General features: G+C 40.9%; 1 long non-coding RNA gene across 2 annotated transcripts in view; it reads right to left on the bottom strand.

The window, feature by feature from the left end:
* LOC148147660 (uncharacterized) overlaps window positions 1–6144 on the bottom strand; it is a 67136-nt gene extending 60992 nt beyond the window's left edge. For both annotated transcript variants that reach the window (XR_015759490.1, XR_015759492.1), the window contains exon 1: window positions 5973–6144. This is a non-coding gene — a long non-coding RNA (uncharacterized LOC148147660). The remainder of the gene's footprint in view (window positions 1–5972) is intronic.
* Window positions 6145–14243: the final 8099 nt, after the last annotated feature.

The raw sequence follows: 14243 nt of genomic DNA, 5'->3' as shown, positions 1-14243 counted from the left end.
TCAGTTGCATGATCGAGACAATAAATTGAATCGGTTCAAATTTGCCTCAGGGGAAAGTGTGTTGGTAGCATTTCTAATACATCAAGGACATTGAGAGGTGAGAGTAGAGGAAGATGGAGAGGGATGAAATGTATTCAAAATGCTTGACGACTTTGACAAAAAGTAACCACAAATCAGTGAATAAAATTCTATATATAGAAGTTAAACTTTGAAATGTTAACAGCACATTGATATTCACTGAGCTAGCTACATAGTAAATCTCCCTGCTCTTGCCTCTGTATAATTGTTTCCATTTGTCTCTGCATATAGTTCAAGCCCTTTACTGCCTCCGCACAATGCTGCTCTGAATTTGATTGGTTCCTCCAGCTAACTACTTGCCTCTATCTTTTGTTTGCTTTAGCTCACAGTATTGCTCTTTCAGTTAAAGTGTTTTTCAGCTAACTCTGGACTGCCGAGAAATGAAATGGGGAATAAGGGAAGGAGGTAGTAGGGGTTATTTTGGAGAAGAGTCAGAAAACTGCAGTATTAAAAGATAAGATTCAGCAAACTAACGAGAAAGACAAAGCAGACCACAAGAAAGGAAGCTAGAGATTAAAAGGAAGAGCAAAGTAAAATGTGATGTAATTGTCCCAAATTAGTAAAGTACAAAGAAGATATAAGATCAAACGAGTGAGAGACAAGGATAAATACAATGAACAAAAACTTATCAGAAAATGAGACAACAAAAGAGAAAATGCAAGTGGGAAAAAGGGACATTGAACAAAAATGTAAACTAGAATATAAAGTGGTAAAGAAGCTTGACTTTAAACTGATGCCTCACTGGAGTAATAACACTGAATCATACAATCCCAGAACATACACATTGGAACCTTAGTTCGTATTGAGGTAGCTGTACTTGGTTGAACCGTCATTAGGATAGGAAGGGGAAATTCACCCAGAGTTCCTGACATTAGGGAGCTTGATGAGGTTTAGAGGTTATCCTGTCCCTCACAATTATATTTCCAATATGAGTCAAGAAAAATACTGCTGCTGATTCACCACCTCCCAGGACGGCTTTCATCAAGATGAGTTTCACCAGTATTTCCCAAATGTTTCCCACTCCAAGACTTGAAAGTTTCGGTGACGCCTCAGTAAAAACTGAGAGTTGTGGAAGAAGACCTGGGAGAGCGGGGTGTGTGAGGGACAAGACCTTAAAAACCAGGGTGAGGGGGAGGTGGTGGCAGCATTGGGGGTGGGGTGGGTGGGGTGAGTGGTGGGCAGAGATCCTTAGCAGATTTGGTGACCCCAAAATTTCAGCTCATGACCCTACTTGGGTCGGGTTCAGGGTGCTGTCCTAAGTAAACACAAGTTGGCATTGATTTCCTCCTGTTTCAACGTAAAGAAGTAACAAATATGGCCTATATGTTTGGTAATTTTGCAAGAATTCCCGACCATCAGCCATTGCTTTGGTGGATGTGCTATAGAAATTGAAACAGAGATAGACTATTCAGTGCAAGTGGTCTATATTAGTGTCTCTGTTTCCCATGAGCTTCTTTGAACTCAAATTTATCTAACCCTATTAGCATCTACTTCATTTCTTGTCTCCCAAGCATATTACTAACTAACATTACAAAGTTTGGAGGGCTATCCCACAGTATAAGTCAAGCAAATGCTTGACGTAAGCATTGTAATGGAGTCATAACATTGCAGCCAATATCTGAGACCATTACTATGTTTGCATATGTCCTATCCCATCAGCAGGCCACTCCCATCAGAGATGCCAGCACACTGATATTCAGTCAGGAAGGAATCCTGACAGAATAGGATAGGACAGAAATCACAGACCAGGGTACTGCTCCCAGCCAAGTACAGCCTTGACCACTCACCCTATCACCCCAGCCCCTGTCCTGGTCACACACTTGACCTGAGCAAAATGGGCCCCACCCCAACCTCAGCAAAACAGCCCTGCCCAACTACGTACATCCTGTACACACAAGCAGGAAAATTCCAATGCAGCCAATTGCCATCTGATCTGACTACTTCCTATTATCAGTAATAGCACTTGCTGAGCAAAAACCTACTCACTGATGGCCAGTCTAGAATCTTCCAGGACCTCAGCCTTGGTTTAAATATGGATAAAAGAGCTGAATTCAGTTAGAGTCATACTTGGCACAAAGCAAGATCATTGTGGCTGTTGGAGGTCAGTCATCTCAGCTCCAAGACATCTCTGCAGGAATTTCTCAGGGTAGTGTCCCCAACCATCGTCAGCTGTTTCATCAATGATTTTCCATCCATCATAAGGTCAGAAGAGCAGATGTTCACTGATGATTGCACAATGTCAGCACCATTTGGAATTCCTCAGTTACTGAACCAGTCCATTTTCAAATATGGCAAGACCATATGATGGAGGAGGAGAAGTAGGCCATACAGCCCATTGTGTCGGCTCTGCTATTCAATGAGATTGTGGCTGATCTGACCATCCTCAATTCTACTTTGCCATCTTTTTCACATGAGCCTAGATTCCTCAACCAAAGAAAAAAAAAATCTATCTCAGCCATGAATATACTTAATGACCCAGCCTCAACAGTTCTCTGTGCTAATGAATCCACAACCCTCTGAGAGAAGAAAAAGATCCTCCTCATCTGTGTCTTAAATGAGATCTTGGCCTCTGGACCTAGATACTCCCACAGATGGAAACAATCTTAACACGTCTAGCCTGTCAAATTCTCTAACAATCTCTTGGACAATATCCAGACTTGGGCTTTCTAGTGATTGGAACCAGGGCCAAATGGATCTCATTGAGTATGAAATCTTTGAATGAGGTTGTTAACCTGGGCCAATCAGGGAGCCTTGGCTGGCCAATGTAACCAGGAGAGGATTGAGTTTTGCCCTCATTTCCCTGTTAATTGATTGAACAGTTGGGGTTTGAGATTTGGCCTTCCTGCCCCTTCCCCTGTACATAATATTGTTTTGTAAACTGCTGCTTTTTGTTTATTGTCAACTGTTTGTATTTTGTATGGTTTCATCAAATAAAACAAAAACCCTGGAGATTCAAGAGTTTCTTCATCCAAGAGACTGGCTGAGAGCTGACTGGTCTGAGCCCATGTACTGTGCACGTGTAAATAAAGGGTGACATGCTCACGGAATGCCTGCTTCCTTGGAGTTATTTCAGTGGTGATGAGCGAAAACAGTGTGCTCCTGAAGAAAATTCACTCGCAACAGTTGTCTTTGAGTCAGGGTAAGCATTTCTGGCATCATGCTGTTATTCAGGAAGCTTGACTCATTCGATCCTGTCTTCGAAGACAGGCCCTGGGTATGTGGAAAGAATGCAGTATTTTTCTGGGTAAATGACATTGGGGCAGATGAAAATAAGTTACTCAACTGACTGCTTGCAGACCTGCAGCTTTTTTGGTTATTAGGAGCTGAACATTCCTAGAGGCACGGGATACTAAAACCTTTCAAGAATTGACAGATTTAGCGAAGGAATATTACAAACCCAACCTTCCTCTAATTCTGAGATGCTTTTAGTTTTATTCAGCAGTTCAAGAACCAAGAGATTCTGTGTTAGGATATTTGATGAGGTTACAATGACCAGGAGAGGCATGTGATTTTGGGTTAACCCTGAATGAGATGCTGAGAAACCATTTGGTATGTGGGATTAATGATGTAACTATGCCAAAGCGCCCACTAGCTGAAGCCCAACAGGACTTCAAACAGGCACTACAATCCCAATAACAGGTGTTACTGAGATGAGATGCCTCCTCGTCCAGTATCAGGGTAGTTTTGGCTCACCAGTGGCCCAATGGAGAGGAATGCCTGATAGTGTATGCTTCCAGGACTTTAGCTGATGCTGAACACAAATGCGCCCACATAGAGAAGGAAGGATTGGCAGTCATCTTTGGTGTGATAAAGGTCCACCAATATCTTTGCGGACAGAAATTTGTCACACTACCGGATCACACCGGATCAAAGTGGTTGCACGTGCATGGAGTTCACTCGGCAAACTCGGGGATGATGATTGAAAAGCTGTGAGCAGGTTGCTTTGTCCTGGATGGTGTCAGCTTCCAATGTTGTTGGAACTGCATATTCCATCACACACATAACTCTTGCCTTGAAAATGGTGGACAGGCTCTGGGGAGTCAGGAAATCAGTTATTCGCTTCAGGATTTCTCACCTCTGACATGATGTTATAGACACAGAATTTATTTGGCTAGCCCAGTTCAGTTTCTGGTAAGCCACAGGATGTTGATAGTGAGGATTCAGTGATAGTATTACCATTGCATGACAAGGGGTGATGTTTAGATTCTCTTGTGTTGGTCATTTCCTGGCACTCTGGTGGCGTAAGTATTACTTGCCACTTTTGAAGCTATAACTCTGAGAAGGCAGATACTCAGTCAGCAACTCACCCTTCATATACATGTGCACACTACATAAGCTCTGAGCAGCTAGCTCAGACCCAGATCCGATAATGACAAGGAATTACTTGAGTTCCAATGCTTATCTCTGCCAGCCAGGGCTTCCTGATTAGCCCAAGTTAACAACCCCAAGCAAGGAGTGTGTAGTCACCTGGCCCTGGTTCCAATCACTCCATCCCTCCCCCTACTAAGTCCGGGTTGTAGACATGCTCTTTTTCTTGTAGCTTTTCCTGGGACATTTTCACCCCACATCTGGTTCCTCTGACACTGAATCAGACCCAGGCAGTGTGTACCTGACCATAGCTTGTCTCTCAGACCCAGAGTGTCTCGGGAGAGTATCCTCCTCTTCTTTAGCCGTTAATGATATTGAAGCGGCATCCATCTTGGAGATTTCTAGTCTGAGGTGGAAGTACTATATTTTCTGACATGTTTTCTTTTTCAGAGGTACCAGGAATGTTTTGCTCCTGCCCTGTTTGTGAGGTAGCAGCTTTCAGGTGATCCACATGTTTGTTCAGGGCAGTGTCACCCAGCCAAACTTTGTATGTCATGGGACCTGACCTTGTGCTGACCTTGCCTCAGGTCATTTCCATGGTTTCGACACTAAACTTCATCCCCTGAAGTAAACTGTCTCTCTCACTTACGGGAAGCATGTGGCTCACATTGGTGTTCCTGCTGCTGTGTCAACCCTCAACAGGTCCGAGAATATTAGGTTTAACTTGGTGTGGAATTTTCTCCCATTAGTAATTCCGCTGGAGCTATCCCTATAGTTGCGTGAGGGGTGGTCCAATAATCAAACAGGAACTGTGAGACAGTTTGGTATCTAGTGAAGCTGTAGACTGATTCTTCAGGATTTGGACTGTACTTTCCGCCAGACCATTGGACGATGAGTGGTATGGAGTTGTCATTCAACTTTAGGAATTACTTGAGTTGCAATGATATCCCATTGTCCACAACCAATGCTCCTGGGAGTCCATGTATCAAGGACAGGTAGACAATAATTCCTGGCCCAGCCAGTGATGCCAAAATTCCATGAACAATTGAAAAAAAAGAGTGAGTGACTTTCAAAAGTCCCTCCCTTCCCACTCCTTAGTTCTTTGATCAGGCCCTCAGTGCTTTAGAATGAGGGCTCCCCTCTCCTCCCTCTCTGATCTCTTTTTGGCCTCCTTCCTGGTGAGACCTTCACCCTCTGCTGGATAAAGACCAGTAATCATAGGGGGAGGTTATTAAATCAGCCAATCTAATGGCTTCAAGTGTAACACAACCAATGAGTATCCCTGCTTCAGACATAAAGTGGGCACCGATATCGAGGTGGTGAGGTTACCATTCACCCAGCTGATTAAATGCTCACCAATCAAATGTACTATCAGGGAAGGGCATTAAAGACCAACCATTACATCTGCAATATTGGAATTAACTAGCCTTGTGTTAGTACATCCCACAATTAAATCATTTCAGGGTAAATTTTCCTTGACACTATATGAGTTCAGACTACATACGAAAAGTCCTGGTTGGAAAGTGCAGCTATAATAATTGCAACTCTCAAACCTTATCACAAGTGGATTTCAACAGGTTACTCACACCTTGTGGCGTTAGTGGATTTGCACTGCTTATTCAGCGTGGTGTGTGTTTGCAGTTTCATCCTGGAACTGTCACAGTGTAGCACAGAGTTTTTCACTTCCTCACACTAATGACACCTCCGCACAGAAACGTAGATAGCAAAAGCCCATTAAAATTCTTGAAATCAAGTTCTTTCGAGAGTGCATTTCACAAGATCGAGATATATCTTCGCACATGAAGGCTGTTCCCTGGCACAGACAGCTGGAGGAGGGGTTATGTGTTTACTGAGTGGAAAGAGACGCCTTGGACTGTACATTAGCAAAGTGATCTCTAGTAGCTTCAGACAGATCTGCCGGTTCAGGCAGCTCTAAACATAGTGCTGGATATTCCAGAATTAACTGGGGCTGTATTCAGCTGTGGGGCACAAAGATAGAGCCAGCCGTGTTCTGTGAAAGGGGCTTTGTGTTTGGCCAAGCTGTAAACCTATTTACAATGTGGGGGGAGAGAATTTAGCACGTTTTAGACTCTGTGAGCACTATAAAGCTCTCTGAGAGCAGCAGAGGCTCTCGTTCGATGACAAGTGCAAATATTAGTTGCAAGGTGAAAATGTCCTGTCAATAAAGTGATAAAAATGAGCTTGTACGTAATAGAATAAGGTAACTAACTGCATGGGAGAACTTTCGCGGAACCGTTCGCATTTGGAAACCTTTTAAGAACTGTGATCAATTCTAACTGGTACTTCAGTGGAAGAATGCAATTTAAAAAAAAAACTGGTCAACAGACTTGAAGTTTCGGGAATTTCTGAAGAAGGATTTCTCTTCCCAGACCTCCTCCATTCCCTCCCCTTTTTTTTAAAATCAGAGCACTTATCCACTGAAGGAGTCACATTCATGCATTGCTTCTCCCACTGCTAATCACTTTTCTGAGTTCAACAGAGTTCTGAATTCATCGGGTCTTGCTACATTCTCCGAGTCTGCCGCTTTGGAGAGACCTAACAGTGAGTGCAGTTGAATGCAGAACTTTGATCGTTATGAGTGGGGAGTGTTGACCCTTAGCACAGGCATGTTCTTCAGAATACAGATGGTGGGGGCGGATCATACATCCTGAAACGATGCTGTTATTCGATGGGATGTCGGCTATACTCTGAGGAAGATGGTAAAGCTCTTTTTTTTTCATCCCCCATCCAGTTTCGAAATGTTGACTTTGAGAAGTTTGTTGCTGGATATTCACCGTATCATACTATCGAGAACTTCATGTGAAATTTCTAAACTTAAAAAAATGCAGTATTTCAAAAATTAATGCATTAAGAAACATTCTTTGGAACATTATTCAGTATTGGAATAGTGCAGGAAAGAATTTTCTTGGTATTTTGTGCAAGAAAACTGTTTACTAAGTTTTGATTGATTACAGATGTTAAGTGTATTTTTATCTCCTGAAGCTAGACTCAAAGATTATCTTTGCTAATTGTAGAAATAACAGGCGTAAGTGATACGTATGTCTGTTTATGCTAGGTGTATTTTATAAATAATATTGGCAATCATTAAATTTCATGACTAATAGAGAGTTCATATTTCTTTCATATTTGTGTTGTTATTTTGAATATCCTACTCGAACAATAAATAGGCATTAACAAATTCATCTTTGGGAATCTCTATGCATTGAGGGCATGTGTGACACAGGCACAAATCAAAGCTGGTTATTGTCACTGACTGAGAGAAGGTTACTTTCAGTGTTATAGCTTGTAAGATGTTGTCTGATGGATATGATACAATTAGCAGAATTAATGGGAACCTGAGTGTGGGAAGATTGCAAGGGAAAGTGTTAGTCTTGTCTGGAACATAAATGTTTTTCCTTCAATAAGAGGAATGTGGTCATCACTTCCAAGACCATCATCTGTCACCCACTCCTTATTGCCCTTGAGATGCTGACAGGGAGCTGCTTTCCTGAATTGCTGCAGCCCATGTTCTGTAGAAACACCCACTCCTGGACTTTGACCCAACAACAGTGAAGGAATGGCAATACATTTCCAATTCAAAGTTATTGTCTGAGGGATTCTTAAGGAAAAAAAAGACCGAAACATGTTAGAAAGTGAAGTAGTCCAATCTGAAACTAGGGTCATAAATATTAACAAAGGCAACAACAAAGGTCGGAAGGGTGTATTGACTGCATAAGACTGCTTAACTTGATTAAAAGGTGTGACAGTAGATAGGCAGTGGTTAATATTTAAAGAAAAAGGCATGGGTTCAAGCAGGAAATGTAGCTTAATCAAACAAAATAAGCAAAACTATAAAAACAAATTTAGCAAACTGAGGATAATATTATATTCAAAAAGGGATCTATAAAGTTGCTAGAAAAAGTAACTAACTCTTTAGAATTTTGAAAACAAAGACCAGTGGGTCTGAGGGTACAAATATGAGTGTGAGATTAAACTTGAAGGAACACAAAAGTGGACTGTAAGAGCTGAGAAAGTATGTAAGAAAAAGGTCTATCATGACAAATGTAGGTCAGTTGCCGTCTGAAATGGCATAATTGATAATGGAGAACAAGGAAATGGCAATGCAATTAAACAGCTACTTTTGTTCTGTCTTCACAGAAGAAGACACAACAACTTCTTAGAATTCGAGGGAAGCAATAATATTTGAGCATGGCAGAATTGAAAGAAATTAGTATTAGTAAACAAAAAAGTGCTGGAGAAATTAATGGGATTGATAACGGATCAAGAAGTAGGCAATAATAATTTATATCATGAAATAGTGGCTGTTGCTTCTGAAGTTCTGGCAAATTGGAGGGTGTATACCATGTAAACAAAAATAAGAACAGAGAGAAAGCAGCAAGTTACATATCAGTGAGCCTACCATCAATAGATGGGAAAGTGCTGAAGTCTAATATAAAGAATATATGATAAGAGAACACTTAGAAATTACCAAGGGAGTTACATAAATTCAACATGAATTAATGAAAGGGAAAATGTGTTTAACAGAACTTTGTTGAAGCTTTTTTGAGAATGTATTCAGCAGAACAGGTGAGGGAGAATAGTGGATGTGGTGTGTTTGGATTTTCAGAAAGCCTTTAATAAAGTCCCACATAAGAGCTTATTGTGCAAGACCAAAGCACATGGAATTGGTGGTAATAAATTGGCAGGGTTGAGAACTGGTTCGCAGGCAGCAAATTGAAAGGAATAGATGGGTCATTTGCAGAGTGGAGGTGTATCAAAGGGATCAGTGCTTCATTCTCAGCTCTTCAACTAGCAATAATTTGGATTAGGGAATCAAGATAAATATTTTCATATTTCCACAAAACTAGGTAGGAATGTGAATGGGAAGAAGATTAAGAGACTTAAGGGTAATTTGGACAAATTAAGTCAGTAGGTAAATACATGGCACATGCAGTATAACGTGGATAAATGTAACATTGTCAACTTCAGTCAAAATTGAAATGGCAGAGTATTATTTAAACAGTGATAGATTGGGAAATGTTGGTTTACAAAGGGATCAAGGGTGCTCTTATACTCTAATCATTGAAAGCGAGCATGCAGGGGCAGCTGGCAGTTAGGAAGCTAAATGGTGTGTCGGCCTTCCTTGTAAGGTGGTTTGAGTAAAGGATGAAAGAACTCTAATTGGAGTTTCACAAAGCTTTGGTGAGACTTCTCTATGAGTATTGTGTGCAGTTTTGGTCTCCTTATCAAAGAAAACATGTACATCCATAAAGAAAATACAGTGAAGGTTCATCATCCTGATTACTGAGATGGCAGGTTTGTTGTATGAGATTAGGTCGACTGGGCCTGTATTCACTGGAGTGTAAAAGAAAGAGAAGGGATCCCATTGAAATATATGACATTCTGACAGGTCTGGGCAGACTGGATGCAGGAATAATGTTTCCCCTGGCCAGGGATGAAGAAATCAGGATACACTGTCTGCCATTTTGGCATATATTCAGGGGTGGCAAACCTTTAAATTCTCCACTGCAGAAGGCTGGGAAGACCCAAATTGTGAATGTATTGAAGGAAAAATACAGCTCTGCAAGCTAAAGCTGTCAGGGCATATAGGGAGAGAACAGTCAAGGCATATAGGGAGAGAACAGTCAAGGCATATAGGGAGAGAAGAGTTTTTGAGATAAAAGGATCAGTCGTGATCATGCTGATGGCACAGCCAATTCTGTTGATCAAACGGCCTACTTCAGTTTTTAATTCCTGTGTTTCTATGTGTGTGGCCTGGAGGGGCACTTGCATGCAGTGGTGTGTCCATGCAACTGCTGTCCTTGACCTTTCAGTTGATAGAGTCAAAGCTTTGGAAAGTGCTGTCAAAAGAACCCTGGCGAATTGTCACTGCTGGAGGTGGAGAAAAGGGATGCTTTAGGTGGTGATTAGGGTACAAAAATTCAAGCAGAATATTTTGTCTAGATGGCGTAGAGCTTCTTCAGTTGTTGCAGTCACATTCATTGAGGCAGATGGAGAATTCCATCATACTCCCTCAACTTTCTCTTCTGGATAATGGATTGGTTTAGGGCAGTCAGCGGATGGGATACTCACCTGAGAATTTCCAGCCCCTGATCTGATCTGTTATATTTGTGGTTGCTCTGCTTAAATGTCTGGTCAATGGTAACTCTCAGCATATTGATAATGGGGAATTCAGTGATGATACTATCATTGAATATCATGACATATTGGTGCTATACTACTCTTGTGTTAGTCATTGCTTGGATTTTTGAGTTCAGTGGCAAGTCACCTGGAGTGGGTGACGTTAGTGATAAAAATGGTCTTTGTGATGGCAAAGATTTTGGGGTTGAGTTTTTCTAAACTTCTGTTTCACCCACTGAATATTACTGAAAGCAGGCATTAAGTTCATGTAGATGATGGTACCCTAGGCATTGTGTTTCTGGTTGCAATCAATTAAGCGGGCTGTTTTCTCACAATAGAGACATTGAGATTCCACAAATAAAAAAAATGCATACAAAACTCATTTTAAGGACCAAAGAGTCTCTTTAGTCATTATTATGAACAAAGTTTCCTGTTAAAATCCCAATTACACTTTAATTAACAACGTTTAATTTGTTCAAAGGTTTTTACAATGAGGCTATGGTGTATAAATAGAAGTTTATTTCAATTCAAGTGACTTCTAAAGATTTCCATCTGTGGGGACTTCCACAGCATCCCCTGTGGCAAAGCAGGAAATCATAGATGGCAATCTCTGAATTTTTTTGTGTAGTTTTGTTGAAGTGGATTCCAGAAATTGCTGACTTTATTTGTTGCCATGACACCTGTAAAGAATTCTTTGTCTCTGACCATTTTCTCCAGAAGGTAAATATTGTTAAATTACTCAAGCACCTTAATATGTGTTTTCAGGTTATTGATTGGGGAATGTTTTCTCCGCCTTTTATTTTTTCTAAATGCCTTTATTGAATTTCCTCCTTTCCTTCTCTGCTCTAAAATGAAGAAGCTCATCTCCTTCAGTCCATCCTCAGAACTGTAATCCGATAACCATTCTCCTGCAACTTTGATGGAAGGGGCTTTTCAGTACTGCACCAAAGTACACAACTTTGGAATTGACATTTGTAGTTTCTTCAAAGATCAGTCACTGATGCAGTGGGGTTTTTTTTGGAAAAGTTTGTCATGTTTAGCAAAAGGCTAAAATAATTTAAAAAAAACAACCAGCATACTTAGTCTCCTAATATACTCCAGGAATTGACAATGCTAATAAATTTCCAAATTAGTCAATCGAATTGCAAGCTATTTCTCCTGCATTCTAAATTATGATGATTGTTTGAAATTTGGCATTCTTGCTTAAGTCCTGATGAGCACAAGACAAAAACCTTTAGAAACATGTCTCTCTTTTCAGTAATATTTAAGTTCTGATGAATTCATTAAGAACTGAATAATGGGCCTAGTTTACTGAAGAAGCCTGAAGAAGGGCTTATGCCCGAAACGTCGATTCTCCTGTTCCCTGGATGCTGCCTGACCTGCTGCGCTTTTCCAGCAACACATTTTCAGCTCTGATCTCCAGCATCTGCAGACCTCACTTTCTCCTCCTAGTTTACTGGATCTTCTCCAAATAATCTTGTTCTGTCAAGAAAAAAAGGTCATACTTCACTTCGTTTCTGTAATGTTGCTAAAAACAGACACAAGGTTGTAGGTTTTCCACTTGCACTGATCAAGATTGTGATGCAAGAAGCCAAACTTAGAAAAGCAGCACCAATTTAAACAGCATGAGGAGAAGGCTATGTTTGGTTGGATTATGGTTAGCATGGAGATGCAACAAGAGCTATCAACTGTCAATCTTTATCAGCAGATTAACCTCCGATCTGTCAGACCATAGAATCATAGAGTACCGACAGTGTGGAAACAGGCCATTTGGACCAACAAGTCCACACCAACCCTCTGAAGAGCAACCCACCCAGACCCATCCCCCTAACCTATAACTCTGCATTTCCCATGACTAATGTGTCTAACATACACATCTCTGAACACTATAGGCAATTTAGCATGGCCAATCCACTCAACTTGCACATCTTTAGACTGTGGGAGGAAACCAGAGCGCCTGGCAAAAACCCACACAGACACGGGGAGAACGTGCAAACTCCACATCGACAGTCGCCCAAGGTTGGAATCGAAACTGGGTCCCTGGTGCTGTGAGGCAGCAGTGCTAGCCACTGTGCACAGTGCTGCCGATCTTCTCTGGTCAAGGCATTGCCATGGCAAATCTGATAGGGATTAGCAATCTACTTAAAAAGTGCAATATGTGCATAAACTCCTTTCACCGATAGAGAACAGGAGAGTAATTGTGAATATGTATAACTTTGAGTGCAAACATGAAACCAGCTGCATGGCTGACAAATAATAATCTTAAATTGGGTTCTGCCTTAGTGCAGTCTGGATTATTTAGTAAATGCTGTCCAATAGCGGAATTACATTAATGCCTGACACTGTTCTGAGACTTTCAAGAATGGGTTGGTTGGATCACTGCTCGCTGTGCACAGTTAAAAAGATGTGTTGTTTGTTATGGTCTGCCAATACTTCAGACACACAGCCTATGTACCTGGCATCACCCTAAAACACATATACCCTATTACTCATTTGTGTGGTCAGGACAGTGTCTTTTTGGCTTGATGGCAGCTTCCTGTTAGTAGAGAAAGCCACTTGAGTGTTTGCTGCAAAGTAGCAACATCAGATGGCTAGCTTCACCAATTCTTAAGACACTTACTCTTCCCATGGCATCCTAAGTTAGCCTGGACAGGTTTCAGGGCCAGGAGTGTAGCTATCAGCCTTTTCATGACTTTTTTGTGATATACAAACAGTGTTGAATGGATCAAGATAGCTGTTATTGCATAGGATAGGTCTAATTAGGCCTATCACAGAATCAAGCTTACACAGTGAACAAATGGATATTCATATTCTCATATTCATGAGATTGTAAAAAAATGGTGTTCTTATGCCACATGGAACTGTAGGAATCTCAGTGCACTCAGGAAAAGTAGTTTATGGTAGACCAGAGTAGAGAACGTGTTGGCAAACTTCATAACTAACCAATGAAAGAGAGCTTATTTGATTGTTACATTTCGGTGGTATATTTGAGCACAGGATATAGTTTATTATAGTGCGTACAGAACTTGTTTAATTCAGCTGCAGAGCGAAATATTGCAAATGTTTTATGCACATATTAGAAGCAGACAAGGGGTAGGAGGTTAGTGGTCACTACTTCAAAGACACTTCTCATGGTTACCAACAAAAATGTTAGCTAGTGGGATTCCCATGGCAACACCAGCTATTTGTGGCATCATTAAACTGAACTCCATTGAGTGAGTTGTTAAAGTTATAAGTTCTGTGAGTTTTAAGAAATACACCAGAAAACAATTTATAATTATTAAACAGGTTTGCAGTACATTTCACTTGTGTATGCTGAATGTTACATGTATTTACACTCACAGGACCCTGTTCTACAAGAAGGTAAAAGATGTTTGTGCATGCATTGCACCTTTACATCGCAGAGAGGGTTATAGGGATAGCCAATTGCTGCAACATCCCCTACCTGTCCACTCTGAGGTTAACCAGCTTACTAAGATTTACAGTTAACAGTTCTAGCTGCATCTCCTTGCCAGCCATTGTCCAAGCAGTCACTCCCCTCTTCTCATGCTGGATAAATTGAGGTTCCATTTCAAATTTAGATTTCTTACATCCCAGTCCTGATCAGTATAGGATGAAAAGTTTTAAATTTGTGTCTTTTAGCAATTGTATGTTTTGTACTATCAAGCAATTATATCCATAATATCTCTTTTAGTCAGTCTTTTGCATGTTTACTA

The sequence above is a fragment of the Chiloscyllium plagiosum genome, unplaced genomic scaffold (assembly GCF_037043375.1).
Source record: "Chiloscyllium plagiosum isolate Xiang-an unplaced genomic scaffold, Cpla_swu_hap1 HiC_scaffold_15, whole genome shotgun sequence".
Classification (NCBI taxonomy): Eukaryota; Metazoa; Chordata; class Chondrichthyes; order Orectolobiformes; family Hemiscylliidae; genus Chiloscyllium; species Chiloscyllium plagiosum.
This window is presented reverse-complemented; position numbering and strand designations above follow the sequence as displayed.